This window comes from Dicentrarchus labrax, unplaced genomic scaffold (assembly GCF_905237075.1).
Source record: "Dicentrarchus labrax unplaced genomic scaffold, dlabrax2021, whole genome shotgun sequence".
NCBI lineage: Eukaryota > Metazoa > Chordata > Actinopteri > Moronidae > Dicentrarchus > Dicentrarchus labrax.
In genome coordinates, this window is record NW_026136723.1 from 6654061 (window position 1) to 6669850 (window position 15790).

At 39.4% G+C, this 15790-nt stretch overlaps 1 protein-coding gene and 1 long non-coding RNA gene across 3 annotated transcripts in view; one reads left to right on the forward strand and one right to left on the reverse strand.

Annotated features, from left to right (window-relative positions):
- Positions 1-9941: 9941 nt before the first annotated feature.
- The window catches only part of LOC127357944 (uncharacterized), a 130174-nt gene continuing 124325 nt past the window's right edge, over positions 9942-15790 (forward strand). Inside the window, exon 1 of the long non-coding RNA XR_007882328.1 lies at positions 9942-10474. This is a non-coding gene — a long non-coding RNA (uncharacterized LOC127357944). The remainder of the gene's footprint in view (positions 10475-15790) is intronic.
- Positions 13384-15790, reverse strand: part of cited4a (Cbp/p300-interacting transactivator, with Glu/Asp-rich carboxy-terminal domain, 4a) — a 5479-nt gene continuing 3072 nt past the window's right edge. For both annotated transcript variants that reach the window (XM_051390556.1, XM_051390554.1), the window contains one exon: positions 13384-15790. This exon is cut by the window's right edge and continues 859 nt beyond it. The gene's annotated coding sequence lies outside the window, so the exon portion shown is untranslated.

Consider the following 15790-nt stretch of genomic DNA (forward strand, 5'->3'; position numbering starts at 1 on the left):
CTGCCAACAGCTGGTGGCACCCTACCTGACTGTCTAGCTTGCCTGTGCCTAAAAACGGCCCTGATGAAATGTACTAATGAATCACAAATGCTCATGTAAATTCTGAATTAAACATCCTTTTCACATTGTAATGTGCTTCACCAAACAAACAATAAGGTTATTGGCTTGAAAAATGTTTCATTTTAGTTTCACAGTAAACTACAAGAACATCATCCCCTGTATCCAGCTATAAAAACACATCTTTTGTCCTGATGCTTTTCAAACTGGGTTTTGAAAGTTGTATCTAGAGATGTTTTTTCTCACCAAAAATATATTAAAGTGGACATAGTGTATGCTGTTATACCGTTTTTACAGTTACAGTTTACATCCATTCTGAGGGACTGTATCACATTACACATACTGTAAGGGTTAATTCAGAGTAATGTTACACAAGCAGAGAAAATCCTGGAAATAAACCATTAACATTATTTAGTTAGTCAAGTCACAGTCACAGTGAACTATTTCACCAGGACACACATACAGCAGGTCTGATAATTGTATTAAAGTTGTAATACTCCAGAGTAGATGATAGTATTGATTTTATCAGACTAAATCTTGACAGAAGATTAGGTGCTGACTTACCACTGTGGCTTCAGACATTTTAAACCTTAAAGCCCAGGCTGCACTGGTTCACCTCAACAGCTGAAAATTTTCTGCTTCTTCATGGATAATTCAAGCCTAAAACGTTTTATACATTTAGGTCACTTGTTATGAAATCATGTTGTGAAACCAGTGACGTAGGTATGGTATGGTAAGATACACTACACACTAACAAGCCAACCCAGATAACATCACTCTTTGTTTTCTCTCGGCTCCATCAGTACAGGACAATACTTCAGTATTAATGGGGCACAACAACATTTTCAACCACCATGATTAGTTTACACATCACAAGGAGTACTCAACAATCTGTAAAAACAGTTGTGTAATGGTTGAAAAACAGGCTGAAAAAATAAAACCCTGATGATGTCATAGTGACGCCATCATGGTTATATAAACTTGGGCAAGACATGGGTGTTTATCAAGCAGCAAGGGTCTAAAGGAGAAAAACTGTTGAGTTACATCAAGTGAAACTTAGGTGTCCAGTGTTTCTGGAGCTCAACTCATATAGGTAGGAAAACTTGATTTGTATTTGTCATGTCAGGCAGGTTTCCCTTCAGCACTTTGGTCCAGGTTTAAATATCTGAACAACTACTAGATGGATTGCAATGAAATTTAGTACAGATATTCATGTTGCCCGGAGGATGAATCCTCTGACTTTGGTGATTCGATCCCCCCAACCTTTTCTCTAGCACCACCAGCAGGTTTGTACAGCCATTCATGCTTCCCCTGAGGATGTATCCTAAAAATGAGATCCCTTGAGTTTTTGTTCAGCACCATTATCTGGTATTTGTCAAATACTAATGGCTTTAAAAAGTTTGACATTCTTGTCTTTATGCCCTACTTTCTATTTCTTTTGGTGGGAACCAGTTATTATGTGATATATACACTGAAAAAAAATGTATTGTCTTCCTACAATCTTTGGGTTTCCCAAGACCAGATAATATAGGAAAAGACTTACTTGGGGTGAACAAACTGTTGCCACTACAGCTGTGACTACAGCTGTGATGAAGTATCATTACCCCCAAAATACCACCAAGAATTATAAAAAAATAGAAATTTGTGAAATTGGTATGGTGATTTATAGAATCTTGTGGAACACATGTATTCTAACTTTGACTTAAAGAAGTAAGGAGATTTTCCGTTCACTTCAATAAGCTGAGTGCTCTTGAAGCCATCATCTAGCTGGCATTATAGTATTTTAAAGGTTAATTCTATCTCTTTGTAACTCGTATTATTTTTGTAATACGGCCCATCATTCCTATCCCTTACCCTAACCGCGTTTTACTCAACGTGTTTTCATTTTGAATTACATTGGAAAAGGTTGATGGAACCAGCAACATTAGTTACACATTAATACATGAAACAAACATACATGTCATATTTCCATCTTGTTTTCTGCATTTTCACCCTTTGAGGTCTGAATGGTGCTCTTTTAATTACGTCATCTTGTTGTGGCCTCTTCTTTTGATTTTCCCAACTGGAAGATTGCCATACATTTGAAGGGAAATGCTATTGTAAGAAAATACAAGTTTTTTGCTGAGATCTCGAAATGCACACATAAAAAGGTCCGACTAAACAAGAAACACAAGCAGCCAACAATCAATCAATCAGACAGGTTACACACATTTATTTGGAAGAATAAATAAAGACAAACGCAAAAAATATAATCCAAATTCATTATAGTTCAATGTAGTTGAATAGTTATAGTTCCTGATTCCACTTACTTGCCATAGTAGACAGTTTCATTTGCAATTGCGGACAAACACCAACATTATGGGTGCTCACAAACTTCTCAGTTTAACTTCCAAATGAGGCAGTTCATACAATCTGGCTTGTTTCTTCCCACTTTAAACTTTTTTGTAGTGATACTGCCGTGATCCCAAATCAAATGTTATTATTACTAATTGAGATGATGGCCAAGACTTTGAAAATAAGACCCATAATGTAATAAACCAGAAATATTCTTTTAAAGGTGCTTCCACATCTGCTTCAGAATTCATTCTAGGATTTTCATTTGCGTGAAGCCAACATTTCACTGTGTCATCAAGACTTCTCACCTGAGTGACAATACTCACATGAAGAAGCCTTATCTCTGAGTTGTGTCTCTATTGGGAGAGACATAGACCTATAATCGGCCTTATTTAATAGTCAGCGCGATTTATTTTGAGAATCAGACCTTTACCTTGAAATGTTTCAGCTACTCATGTGAGGCACAAAACATTTTAAGATAGAAAACCTTGAGTTTATTTTTGATTTGCATGTTTCATCAGACAACCATACTTGATGAAATAAAGCCATACTGAGGTGAACCATTTGTGAATGAATATTAATGAAGAGTGTGTTCCCAAATGGGACACTTATTAATCAGAGACTTGTCGTCATGCAAATAACTGACTGTGGCATTAATGTTGTTTTCTTGCAGATATAACACTGTAAAGGTTGGTAGCACCTTCTCTAGTCTTCAATATTCATTACAACACACACGATAAAATTGTAAACAAGCAACATGCAGAAAATGCGGCTTTTCTTAAACTGGCAGGATACTAAAATAAAAACCAAATTGCCGTGCTCACAAACACCAAAAAGCAGTGCCACATCCAGCTTCAATTGCTACGTTGTGCGTAGACCTTCTCTCAGAACTTGACAGAATTTCCATGTGTTGTTCTCCACCCCCCACCTGGTGGTGCAACTTGTTTACAGCGTCTTGTGATTAGCTATGCCTTGGACCCTGGGGGCCATGTTTTCCAGTTTATCTCTTGTTTATTCACACCCTCCTTACCTTATTTCCACACTGGGTACATGGACATGGAGTGTGACACCAAGACAAATCAATTTGTTGAGACTTGAAAATAAATCCATCCTCTGCATTGGGTCCCTGAATGATCGATCATTCTTCCCACTAAACTTAATTTTATTTACATGTAATACAGTAGATTCACAGTAAGCAATGAACTAAAGATATTTATTTTAGTTCTACTGCACCTTCTGATCATGTGATAAATAAATGAAGACATAATAAAGATAGAAACAATCACGTAATTGACAGTTAGCACCTGTTAGGTAAATTCTGTCGTGTTGACCTGATTTATTCTGACTTTACCTCTGCATCCGCTGAGTCATTAAAAAACTGCACTTCTCAGGCATCCTAGATAGGAAGTACTGGCAGACAGGTTTTACTGTGTACAGAAGCCTGCAATTATGTCTGAGTCATGGCTGCACCTGAGCAGGCACTGAGTTATCAAAAAATAATTGTAGTTTCATGTGAAGCAGACAAATCACAAGATTCCGTCATCACCGACTCAACTTCTGCCGTGGTCAGACAGCTCTTCAGTCACAACAAGTGTTCTGGCTTTTTTTTTTTTTTTTTTTTTTACAAAGAGCTGTGTAAAATCCTTTGAGAACATGCCTGATTTTATTTCAAGAGTACTTTGGGACCATTACTAGCTTATAGATAGTAAGGTCATCAATGTAAAGTTCGTCCTGCTCAAGCAAAAGGTGTGGGTCATTAAATTGCATCGGTTTTAATCCTTTGAGAGGATCAGTGTGGTCAGAAAAAAAGTTCAACTGTAAGTTTACATTTTGACCTGGCCTCAGCTCTTGAAATGGGCCAGCACTCACTATTACTGAGTACCAGCACTACTACAACACTGTCCAAGTACCTAAAATTCTTATTGATTACTGCCACCCGGTGAGCCTGGCCATACCCACCATTGAGATCACCGGTATTTTTTCCAAGGGGTATACAATAAAAGTATTTATATATATATATATATATATAGTTATTTAATTGTCTGAAAATAACTACTTTGATGCAGGCCCCCAACCCTCCCTAGCAGATTTTTTTACCTCTTTATTTCTAAAAACTCTGCGTAGAGCAATGTTTTTGCCACACCTACACAATTGTAACTGTGTCTCTGTGTAAACACATAGATAGCTTAATGCTAAGACAACAGCCCTGAAAATGTCCTTGTTACAGTGCTGATCAAGGCATTTTTTCATCGGCTTCATTGAGCTTTATTGACCCAATCCAATCTTTTGTTTACATCAGCTGTCAGACAGCTGTTAAGTGGGATACAGCTACACAGAGCCACCAGCGTGACTGTAGAATCTTCTAGTCTTGCTGGGCTTATGGTGGCACTACAGATCGGGAAATCATCTAGAACCTAGGATTCAGGACTATAAATAGCCACATCAAAAATCTGGCCTGTAGTTGTTAAGTTAATTTGGACCAAAATTACATAATATTAAAGATCAGGGGTCATCAACACCATCAAGAATCATCCTCTGGGGACTAGGATACCCAACATAATGAAAAAGTGGTTGTCAACATATTTTGCTTTGGACAAAGTTCTGGATGAAGCACTTGCTGAGCGACTGACTTATAAATGGATTACTATGTGTATGGGGAAAATTATAGATGTGATAAAAATCAAGGCTTCAAGTCTCTTAAAAAATCACAGAAATCAAAAGTAAATCACTTCCTCATGTGGTTTGGTGCAGCATTCAGTTACCTTGCTGCCCATACCTTGGATACATGTGCCTCATCACTTTTCTTTTGCGTTCAACCCTGAAGCACCCCTCACGAGAGTGCTGACGTCATCTGGCAACAAAGAGTACAAGGTAGTGATGATGAGGCCAACTTCCACAGACGGCTAGACTCAGCCATAGGATTGGAGTGAAAAACAGAAGTGAACAAACATGAGAGGAATACTGAAGTAAATGCTTGTGTGCGTCACTGTTGCTCAAGGGTGCGGAGAGCGAATGACATCTACCTTACTGTCAAAACTGTTTATAGGGAAACATGCAGATGATGACATTGGAGCTTGGTAAAGGGTGTGGTTCATGCCCTGGTATTCTTGAATCACACTGTCCTTTACAAACACTGAACTCTTGGATTTCATTTTTAACTTGTACTTTTAGCAGTTCGGTATCACTGGGGAACAAAGCGTTTAAAGAGGTTACACTGAACTATCATTAATCTGCAGAGGGCTGTGTTTAAGAGCTAAGATCCTCTGCTAAAACAGGTATTTAACTAGTGGTTATGAAATGAGGCACTGGGCTGAGGGAAACAGTGTTAAATGATTGGGACTAACATATTGTCTACTCCATTAGTGGCTACACATTGTTGCTTCTAAAAGCATCTTTGAAGCCCCAGCTCTGACACCAGGCCTCCTCTGGTAAAAATAAAGTATACTATATTATAAAGTAGCTAGAGTTGGTATAGTATAATAACAATGTATGAAATGACAACAATGTAAAAGTGGACGCTTGTAGTGATGAACCTACAGAGAATTATCACCCAAATCTGCAGCTCCTCTCAGCTTTACAGAGTTTTCTAATGAGTTTCAGTTCATTGTTTAGCTGTCCAGCCAACAAATTCACTCTCACCGCTCTCATAGTGTTGTTTTCAGCCACAGCAGGAAGCTGTTTTCAGTGATAAAGCTCTAAACCCCCACTGAACACTACCTGCTCAGCAGCAAACAGACACAGTTAGAGCTGGTGAACATAGTGGAGCACTTAGCAGCTTAAGAGACAGATATTTCCCTCAGGCGTTGGTAGAGACCAAAAACAGAGCTAAAAGTGAGAGTGAATATAATATATAATGTTTGTTACTTTTGTTGCACTTTTAAAATATGAAAAAGTATCATTGTATGAACCAATAAATCACTCAAGGCCCACTTACTACATAGCGTTCAAGGCTAAAATGACACTCTGTATTTCAGTAAAGGTAGTGAAGTGCATTCCAGATATGTTGACTGATAGTTAATCCTAGTTCAATTGTATGTGGGTGTGTCTTCTTTGGTACACAACCAAACTCTGAACATGCCTGGGCTTGTAGTTGTGTGCTTGTCATTTCTGAAAAGGCCAAACTGTTGTGTAACTCAAAGATGATCTATACAACGTTATCAGTCTGACTTCTATTTTCTATATGATTCACACAACCTATTCCTACGTTAAAAAAAGAATTGATACAAACAGACTCTGCTGTACCCGGCCATTTCAGCAACCTCATGTGTGGCGGGTCTGAAAGCCCTGCTGCCAGCAGTGCTTTAAAGTATTACCATGTCAGAGCAGATGTGGCGCGCGTTGCCACCTGCTGTCTCACCAGGTGGACTTGGCAGTGCCAGGCCCGCTCTGTGTCCTGGATTAGACTTGGCTGGCATACATGACAAAGAGATTGGGGCTAAGAGATGGTTGCACGTGCGAAGCAGCTGACACTGACGCTGCACTGTTTGAAGTGAACCAGTTTGGTCAGAAGACAAAGGGACAATGGTATTTTATTAAACACTGTCGGGGAACATGGGACACATTCATGTGTGTACTGTACACAGCGAGGAGTGACTCTTCAGCTTGTGCATTTCTCTTTTGCTCTATGGGAAGCAGTGTGGCCAGTTTCATATAAGATCTTGTATCATTGCATCATCAGAACTACTAGCCGAATGAATTTGGTATTCTTTTTTTTTTTATTCTTTTGGTATTGTGGAGGGGTTCCCCGCTCTAGCTCCTTATTGCAATGTCTGTCTTTTACACTGTTATGCTCGGTGCTGCCACAGTCTCATACTGCTAGCCTACAACCACAGAGTAGTTTTATTGGAGCAGCGGCTGAGCGAGGAGACAATGCAACTCATAAAACATACAGTACAGCACATTGTGGCCAATCATTCAAATTGCATTGATCATTCATGAAATTACTGCCATTGCAAAGTCAAAATTCAATCATAGATTGTATAATACATTCAAACGCAATTTTAGATGTTGAATGCAGCTACAGGAGACATTTTTATATAAACGTACACCTGTCTTATGAAATCACAATGTGGGGGTGCAGCCCAGCAGAATGATTCATATTCACAGCATATATTGAACCTGTATATTCATATAGAATTGTGTTGTTAAGACAGATGCCATTTATGTGCCACAGAAACTTAAAGAGTGCAATTTATCTGACATTGCCATTAATGTGGCTGCTGCAATAACTGTATGGCTGACTGGTTGTGATTAACATTGTCACTCCTTTATATCATTTCAACTCAAAGTAAATATGTTTGCCAATGTTATACACCATCACAATCTATTCACATCACTCCTTTCATGACAAAGCAGTGTGTTCTTCAGCATACTGAAAACACATTTGCAGCTCATTCATGATTAGATACTTAATGACTGTAATTACTGCACTACAGAAGCCATCCTATCTATATTTTGCATCTGTGTTTCCTGTACACTGAATATTAACAGAGGGGAAACCATAGACTTAATTTTACTTCTTCACAGACTTTGGCACTTGCCGTAATTAAATATTAATTTCATGTCAGTGTCAATAAATATAGTCATTTATTTACTTTCATCATTGCATTTCACTAGTTTAACATTTTTGGGAAATACACTTTCTTGCTGAAAGTTACAGAACAACTTTGGTACCAATGTCATGTCTGTATTAGGGATGGTAACATTCACGATTCACATAGGTGCACCAGTATAAAGCTCAAGATGCAATTGCACTCCTAATCTGTATAGTAAATATGACGCTACAACCAGGACACCATTAGCTTAGCTTAGCGTAAGGCTGGAAACAGGGAAATATGGAAACATTCAATATTTAAAATATGAAAATATTTGTCTTTGACCTTTTTTCTAAAGCAGCCATTTTGACATGAAATAGAGTAAAGACAGGTCTTACCAGTAATACTGATTAAGGTTCTGTTCCATTCAGGTCAAACAGTCAGTGCTGCTATTGTGCATGGTGGCTCACTGGAAAAGCTCTGCAACAATAATTTGTCTCTCTCAATATTCAGTGTTAAACCAACTCGAGAATGCAGAGTGATCACTGAACTCTTCCTGCTGCATGTTGGTGTACATGTCAACCAGCAGCACTGAACACAACAGCTGTTCACGCTGCAGCCTCATATTAACCTGTCAAATGAGGGATGTATTAATACTATATACCTCTTATCATACAGTACACTGGCTGTGAAAGAGGTATTACATTAAGATCACACTGCCTGTTTCAAAGTGCATCTACAAAACAGTCAGTGTTACTATTGGGCTTGTAATGCAAGAGTAATGGTATTCTGGCAACAGTCTTGTCAGTGCCTAAAATGGTTTGAGATTGAGGCGGAAACCAGTGTTCAACCTCGAAATAACACTGCATTAAACAAAAATCTGCATGGTGGGGGCGTGTTGCTACAGGTACCAGTGAGACGATGAATAATCTCCAGGACAGCTGGTTTAAGAAGTGATACATCCGTGAATTTGAAGGATTATCAGCTGCCAGAACACTGCTATAACGACTCAATCTGCAGTTTCAATGATAACATGGTAAACAAAGTAATGTACAAGGATTGCGTAGCTGGACATATTGGATTTACCATTGCAGTGTGTTGCCAGTAGGGCTGCCTCCAGCTAAAGATTTTCCTAGTTGACTATTAGTCGTAAATTACGGCCAATAGTCGACTAGTCGTCACACATTTATGATATTAATTTAAATATTTAAACACATCTATATATTTTATCAGCTGCCAGGAAAATACTAATGGCATAATGATTCTGAATCTGTAAGGAGACTGAACATTTAGTTCATTTAGTTCAGTCCTGGCTGTGGCTCAGGAGGTACAGCAGGTTATCCACTAGGTTGGTGGTTAGATCCCCAGCTCCTGCTGCTGCATGGCGAAGACCCCAAATTACTCATAATGCTGTTTGCTGTGTGTGATGGCCTTTCCCATCAGTGTATGAATGTGTGTGAATTGGTGAATGTGGCATACAGTGTAGTGTACAGTGCTTTGAGGGGTAGAAAGTAGACTAGAAAGGCGCTACCATGTTCAACACAGTATAACGTCACATGAGTCTTGCTCAAAACACTTAATTATAAGCTCCAACTTCACAAAAACAAATACTTGCAGACTTATCAATACGATGGATGATGTTGACATTAATAGTAACTTAAAAATGAACTTGCATCTATCCTGTTTTATGCCTCTCCTGTCCTCGTCTGACCGTGCTGTGTCTATCCGATGAATAAAAAGTGGGTCTTAAGACTCTTCTCAGTGACTACCGGTTTACTTGACTATTAGGGGGCAGCCCTAGTGGCCAGACAACTTGCAATTGCATTCCACCCTTGTTGAGCCAGGTTAATCTTTTTTGCTGGACAACCCTGTGTTTTTTGGATACAACACAATAGTATATACTTACAGGCTAAAAGCCACCCCGAAAGTGCCAAGCATTTTGGATCATAGTTTGTTGATCTTTTCACACAGACCACTTCCTCTAGCCCTGTTAAGGAGGCATAGAGGAAGATATCAGACGAGCTTTAGGAAGAAGGGTTCGATAGAATTAGGTGCTAAACTGGTTCAGATCAAGCGTATGCACTGAATATGCTTTTCGAAAACTGAGCTGAATAGGATTTAGCATGCATTTCATGCTATAACACATACAAACTGAAAGACCAGACTTTGACTCATCAATTTTGGTTGTGCCCTAAATTAAAGAAGTTCCTGAAGAAAATATTCCAATTGCTCAGTCTAATAACTGGAGAAAGAAGTCACCCTTCTCTGTGCTCTTGCCTTAATGGTTTGCTCTGAGTGGGCCCTTGAGCTACCATATGAGACCCAGCAGGCCCTCGTGTTTGGTATGCTTACTGCCAGAAGAGCTATTCTGAGCGTGGATATGAACCTCCCCGCCTTGCTTTAGGAAGTGGCTCAATGATACAGTTTCCTGTTTATATTTAGAGGAGATAAGCTTCTCTTCAGCTAGCGCTCAAACTTAAGTTTGTACAGATTTGTGGAGCAGGATCAAGATGACACTGGTGTAAGCCATCTGATGTGTTTGTGTCCCAGTAAGTGTGCTTCGTTATATATTTAAAGATAGACAATCTAACTTTTTATAGAAGAAATAATTCATTCTTCCTGTTACTGAGGAAAGGTTGAATCAATAACACACAACAAACACTCAGAGGCTTTGCTGCTTACTTAGTCTGGTATGACCACTAGCCGAGTGCATCTCAAACTTTTTCCATTTATATACCTATGTCTTACTCCACCATAGGTGTCTGATTTATTAAGACAAACACTTAAATTCCTCATGATTCTTCAAATAGAGAATCCATCATCAAAAACTAATGGCAAACCACTATTTGTCATTATATAAGGCAATAACACTAAGACGCCACTGAAGTAGCTTTGAACTGCATCTCTTTAAGTTACAATACAGTGAGAAACATGAGCTTGCTCTTCACTGAGGATCGTTGTCATTGTCTGTGGCAGGGAGGAAACTGCAGTGATCAGACTTTTCCAGAGGCTTTACTGCACTTGACAGTTTACTGCACATTTAATGTAAAATAGCTTTTAACAAACTTAAACTTGCATTTATCTTTATTAATTGTGCAATACTGATATTTTTCTTTATTAATTTTTTTATCTCACGTACCCCTACAGTACTCCAAAGTACCCCTAGGGGTATGTGTACCCCATTTTGAGAAAACCTTCACTAGTTAATGTTTGCAAACTTATAGATCGAATGATATTTTTGTTTTTTTGTTATTTTATTTAAACTTTATCAACTAGGCAAGACATCAGGAACAAATTCTTTTTTACAGCGGCAGCCTGGCAAAAGGCTAGGGAAAGGGCTAGGGGTTGTGATTGAGGTAGATAATAATCCCTGGCTCACTCTTCCATATTAACTGTTGTTGATACCTCTGTCCAACACTTCAGCATGTCTCTTTGGTGTCTTTCTTAAATGCGGGTTTCCACTGAGAGAACCCTATTGTGGTGAAGACAGAATTAGCTATCCCACACTTTCAGCACCTGGAATGAAATATTGCATCCTCTTTGACACTATATTCAGCCATTCCCCACAGTTATCATGGCTGACACGGGGAGCATTTCTGTCCCTTCTTCAACACAGAGCAGACCACAGAACTCCCAGATTGAAGCAGGAAGGAGGAGCAGGAGGAGTTTTGCGAACATCTCGTATATTGTTCCCTCTCCACGTTGATTTGTGGAAGGCATTGCTGTTGTGCTTTTTTCTACTTAACAAACTCCTTTCTATTGTAGTCGGCTGCATAACTGCAAGGTGCACTGAACTTGCAAGTAAGTGGTGCATTCACTCAGCAGGAAACAGGTGTGAGCTGCACTAATGGAAAATGGCTTCAATTACAGTCTGTAAACGAAGCACATTTTGATGTATAGCACACTAAAATGTGTCCTGCAAGTTTTATTTTATCTTTTTCTTCTTTTTTCTTTTTTCTCTTTACTTTTTACGTGTCATATATTGCTTTAAAAACCCGTGTCTCTGCATAACCTAGTACCTAACCATTTTTAATTGATTAAATTATTGTTTTTATTTATTAATAACGAATATCATAGTGTTCGGTCATTAAGTGGTTTTGGGTGTGATGAGGGATAACAAATTCTCGTGTGTGATTTTTCAACCCTGAGGGAGACCTGTGTGGAGTCTTGGTCTTGTTTTTAATCTTGTAGCCACTATAATAATAATTTTATTTTACTTTTGTACCTTTTGGGGGAAAACTTCCTGATTTCCTATTAGACACAACAACAGGCACATCATTTTGGTTATGGTTATTAAGCCCCCAAAATTATCCATTGTATGCCGTGACCAATCCCACCAATATTTGCCACAGTGATATGCTGCTACTGTTCTTCCACAAGTCACCGACTCAGATAGTTTTCAAAAAATCCATTAGAAGCAGCTCAAGGACAAAATGCTGCCTTGACTAACGTCATGTAGAGCAGCGTAAGTATTTCAGGTCTTCTTAATATAATACTTTACTGCACAACTAATTAGAAATTTAATGAGACTATTTTTATATTTTTTTTTCCAGAAATCCCCACAGAAATGTTCTTCTAATGGCAGCAAGATGGTAAAACAAAACTTTTAGCTGGAGATGCAGTGCAGCAAATTCTTCCCATGACAGGAGATTAAGGTCTTATGAAAAAAAAAGGGACATCATTTAAAAGGAGTGATTGATCACGTGTTTATGATCTGCTTGGTATTGTTTTTGAAAGCAGACTTCCATGAAGATGCATGAGCTTTTCATCACATTAAACAGTTAATCGTGCAAGTTTTTAACTGGTTATGTAATGGTCTCAATTTAATACTGAAGCCTCTATATGACCTACATAAACAAACAAGAACATCAGCGAGTAGATTGGATATTTCTGTATAGGTATTCTTAATGCGTTCCACTGGGTCGGATTCCCCTTGAATTCAATCATACGAGGCGGGGGAAACACTACTGCTTTTGTCCACAGGGGTCGCCAGAATCAACATAAATTGAAAGTTCCATGTAAGGGCTTTAGAATGATAACACAGCCACACTTTAACTCATTACAAATCTGCACATTGCTGCATTGTTTACACTTCACTGTTGTCTCTTTGCAGGGTTTTTGACTTTTAAAGTTCAGACAGTGAAATTATATAACACACAATGAACCTTAAATAAATGTTGGTGGGTCCAGCTTTGTGTTGACAGAGTGCTGACTCATTACTGGTTGGGATATGCAGTTTGTACTTTGCTCTTGTGTTTGCTCATCACTTCTTGTGGGTGTCTAAAACCAACAAGAGAATAAACTCATGCAAATAAGATGAATCAACAGCATCTCACAGCCTCTGTGGTTTAGACTGCTAACACAACAGCCTGGTATACATTATCCACTTTTCAAGCAGCGCATTTTGTGCTCTTCATGATGGCTGACAGCAGATAAAGGAATTACTGAAAGGAGAATGTTTCTTTAAATAAATATTTTATTTGAAAATAAATACATTTTCTTAAAATAGAATCAATAACATTACAAAAGCTTTGGGGAAGTGGGAAAGGAGTAGGAGGGAGGGAGGAGGGGGGGGTTACCCAAATGAATGATGTGTAATTTTGGAACAAGGAGTACAATCTCACACGTTTATCTACCATCTTAAGACAAGTTCCCACAATGCGTTGTACTGTACATTCTCAGCTGCATTGTGGGAAAGTGGTGGCATCCCTCACGCTTGCTTTAACATGCAGTCTACTTGGTCTTAAAGCTTCAGGCCCTGCACCCAAAAAAAACCACTGGTACACTCATACTGTATCTACACACTCGTTTGTAAAAATGTAGGATATAATCTTTTTGTCAACACATTAAAATCAGCCACTGATTTACATTTACATCTGACAATGTTTTTCGAAAGTACCTTAAATGTGTCTAGATCAACTTCACCTCTAGTCTACAGTACAAAGATACGATACACAAGAAGGCTGCGCTTATTGATATAGCAGTAATCAGAGGCCACTGTCTCGCTAAGGCCAGAAGTATTTCCATTTTAACTGTGAGGTTGTGAGTTCGTCTGGCTGCAGTTTGCCAGGCACAACCGAGTGGGAACTCTCCGGCACTTTTCTGCCTTTTACGACAGCGTTTCAATGCTCATTGTTTGACTCGAGATGGCAGATCTCCAGAGAGACAGGGACAGCAGCACAGTTGTATTGGAACAGATTAACACAGCGCAGCAGTGCAGCCCTGACCCCTCTAACAGCTCTACAAATAGCCTTACGAGTGCAGGAAGTTCTCCCTCAACCAGCCCGCAGCGGCAAAAAGCAGCAACCTTGACAAAAACATAATTACCAACTGCGCAAAAAAAAAGAAAAAGAAAGCGCCACAGAACATGTCCGCTTTATAATTATTGAGACACTGGAGAATGTGCAAGCCGACCTCAATTAAGACAAGCGTGTGAGAACATGTAATTTAAATCTAATCAGTAGAAAAGCAGCAGAGTAAGCTAATCTATGGCGAAAAACAACAACTGTGCACGCTTTGTGCTCTTCGCTCGCTCCTCGTGCCCGAATGAAATCAATGCCACAGGTAGCGGCGGCTTTAAATAATGATTAAACTAAGTGCTGCCGGGGAGTGCTGTGTCCACACATTGTGTCCACACATCAGAATCTCTCCTCCCCCCCCCCCCGGCTCCCCGCACAGCCTCCAATCACCTTCAGCGCGCTGGCCGATGGTTAAGGGGAGGAGGACGCCATTCGATGGGTTTTAAATGCCTCACTGCACTGACCACACATACAGACGTACACAAATAACACAGTTGCAAATTCTGCAGTCACGCACTTTTTTTTTAAACGTTTTTTTTTTTAACCAATCCTGTTTTAGAAAAAAGTCCCAGCTCAGATCAACACCTTTCCCCGCTGATGGCTGCTTTTTTAGTTTGGCTTTTCTTAGATCTTACAACAGGCCACAGTAAAGGTGTTTCTCATGCTAACAAGTTTCTTCCTCCCCAACAATTCTTGCAGTTCTACTGAGCAGTAAACCCAAGATTTACTTGCAATGAGCAGCTAAATGTGTGCCTTGGAGCGGAGAGACTTCCGAACCGTTTCCTACAGATAAACGCTTCGTTTAAGCCAACTCTCTAAGCAGTGCACTACTTTGCCAATGATTCAATCGCAGTTAATTAGCAGGGAACAGATGCGATACATTTAATGATTGCAGATTTTATCGTAGTCAGGTAAACAACACTGAAAGAATCGGTGGAGCACAATTCACCCGACCAATCCAAGATAAACCCCATAGCAGGAATGCTGCACAACCTCACTCTCCTGCTCTTCAAGGAAATGTCTAATTTATTTTTGTAGGAACTCAGTTTTGAAGAGCCAGCCTTCAATATGCACACAAATTGTCAGAAGAAGAAAAATCCGCTCTTAATCCCTTCATCCTTGTATAAACAAATTCAGAGGACAACTTTTTATAAATTTGTAAAACGTCTGCTACTGTTTGAAGGTGTCATCAGAGATAAAATACATTTGGAGATGCCACAGAATCTAGCAGACCCACATGGACAGTCTCTTCAGGCGTTCCCTCATTGTGTTTAAGTTTACAATTATCCCAAAGCCTTGGCACTGCAGGCACATGTGCTGAGGGCCAGATGGGTACAGATGGAGCCCGCTGCATCAAGATGCTTTAATTTTGCCAAAGACGACAGATCTCGCTGGCACCGGCTCAAAGAAGAGAAACCTGGTGCTTATGCTGCATTTTTCTCTCATTATAAATTCTTCATCAGCTCGCAGGCAGGTCAGTGTGAGGGCGTACTAGACACTGTCAAATACACAGACACAGAAACACCCAAACAGAACAGAGAGATTGTCTCCTCTCGCTGTGCTACT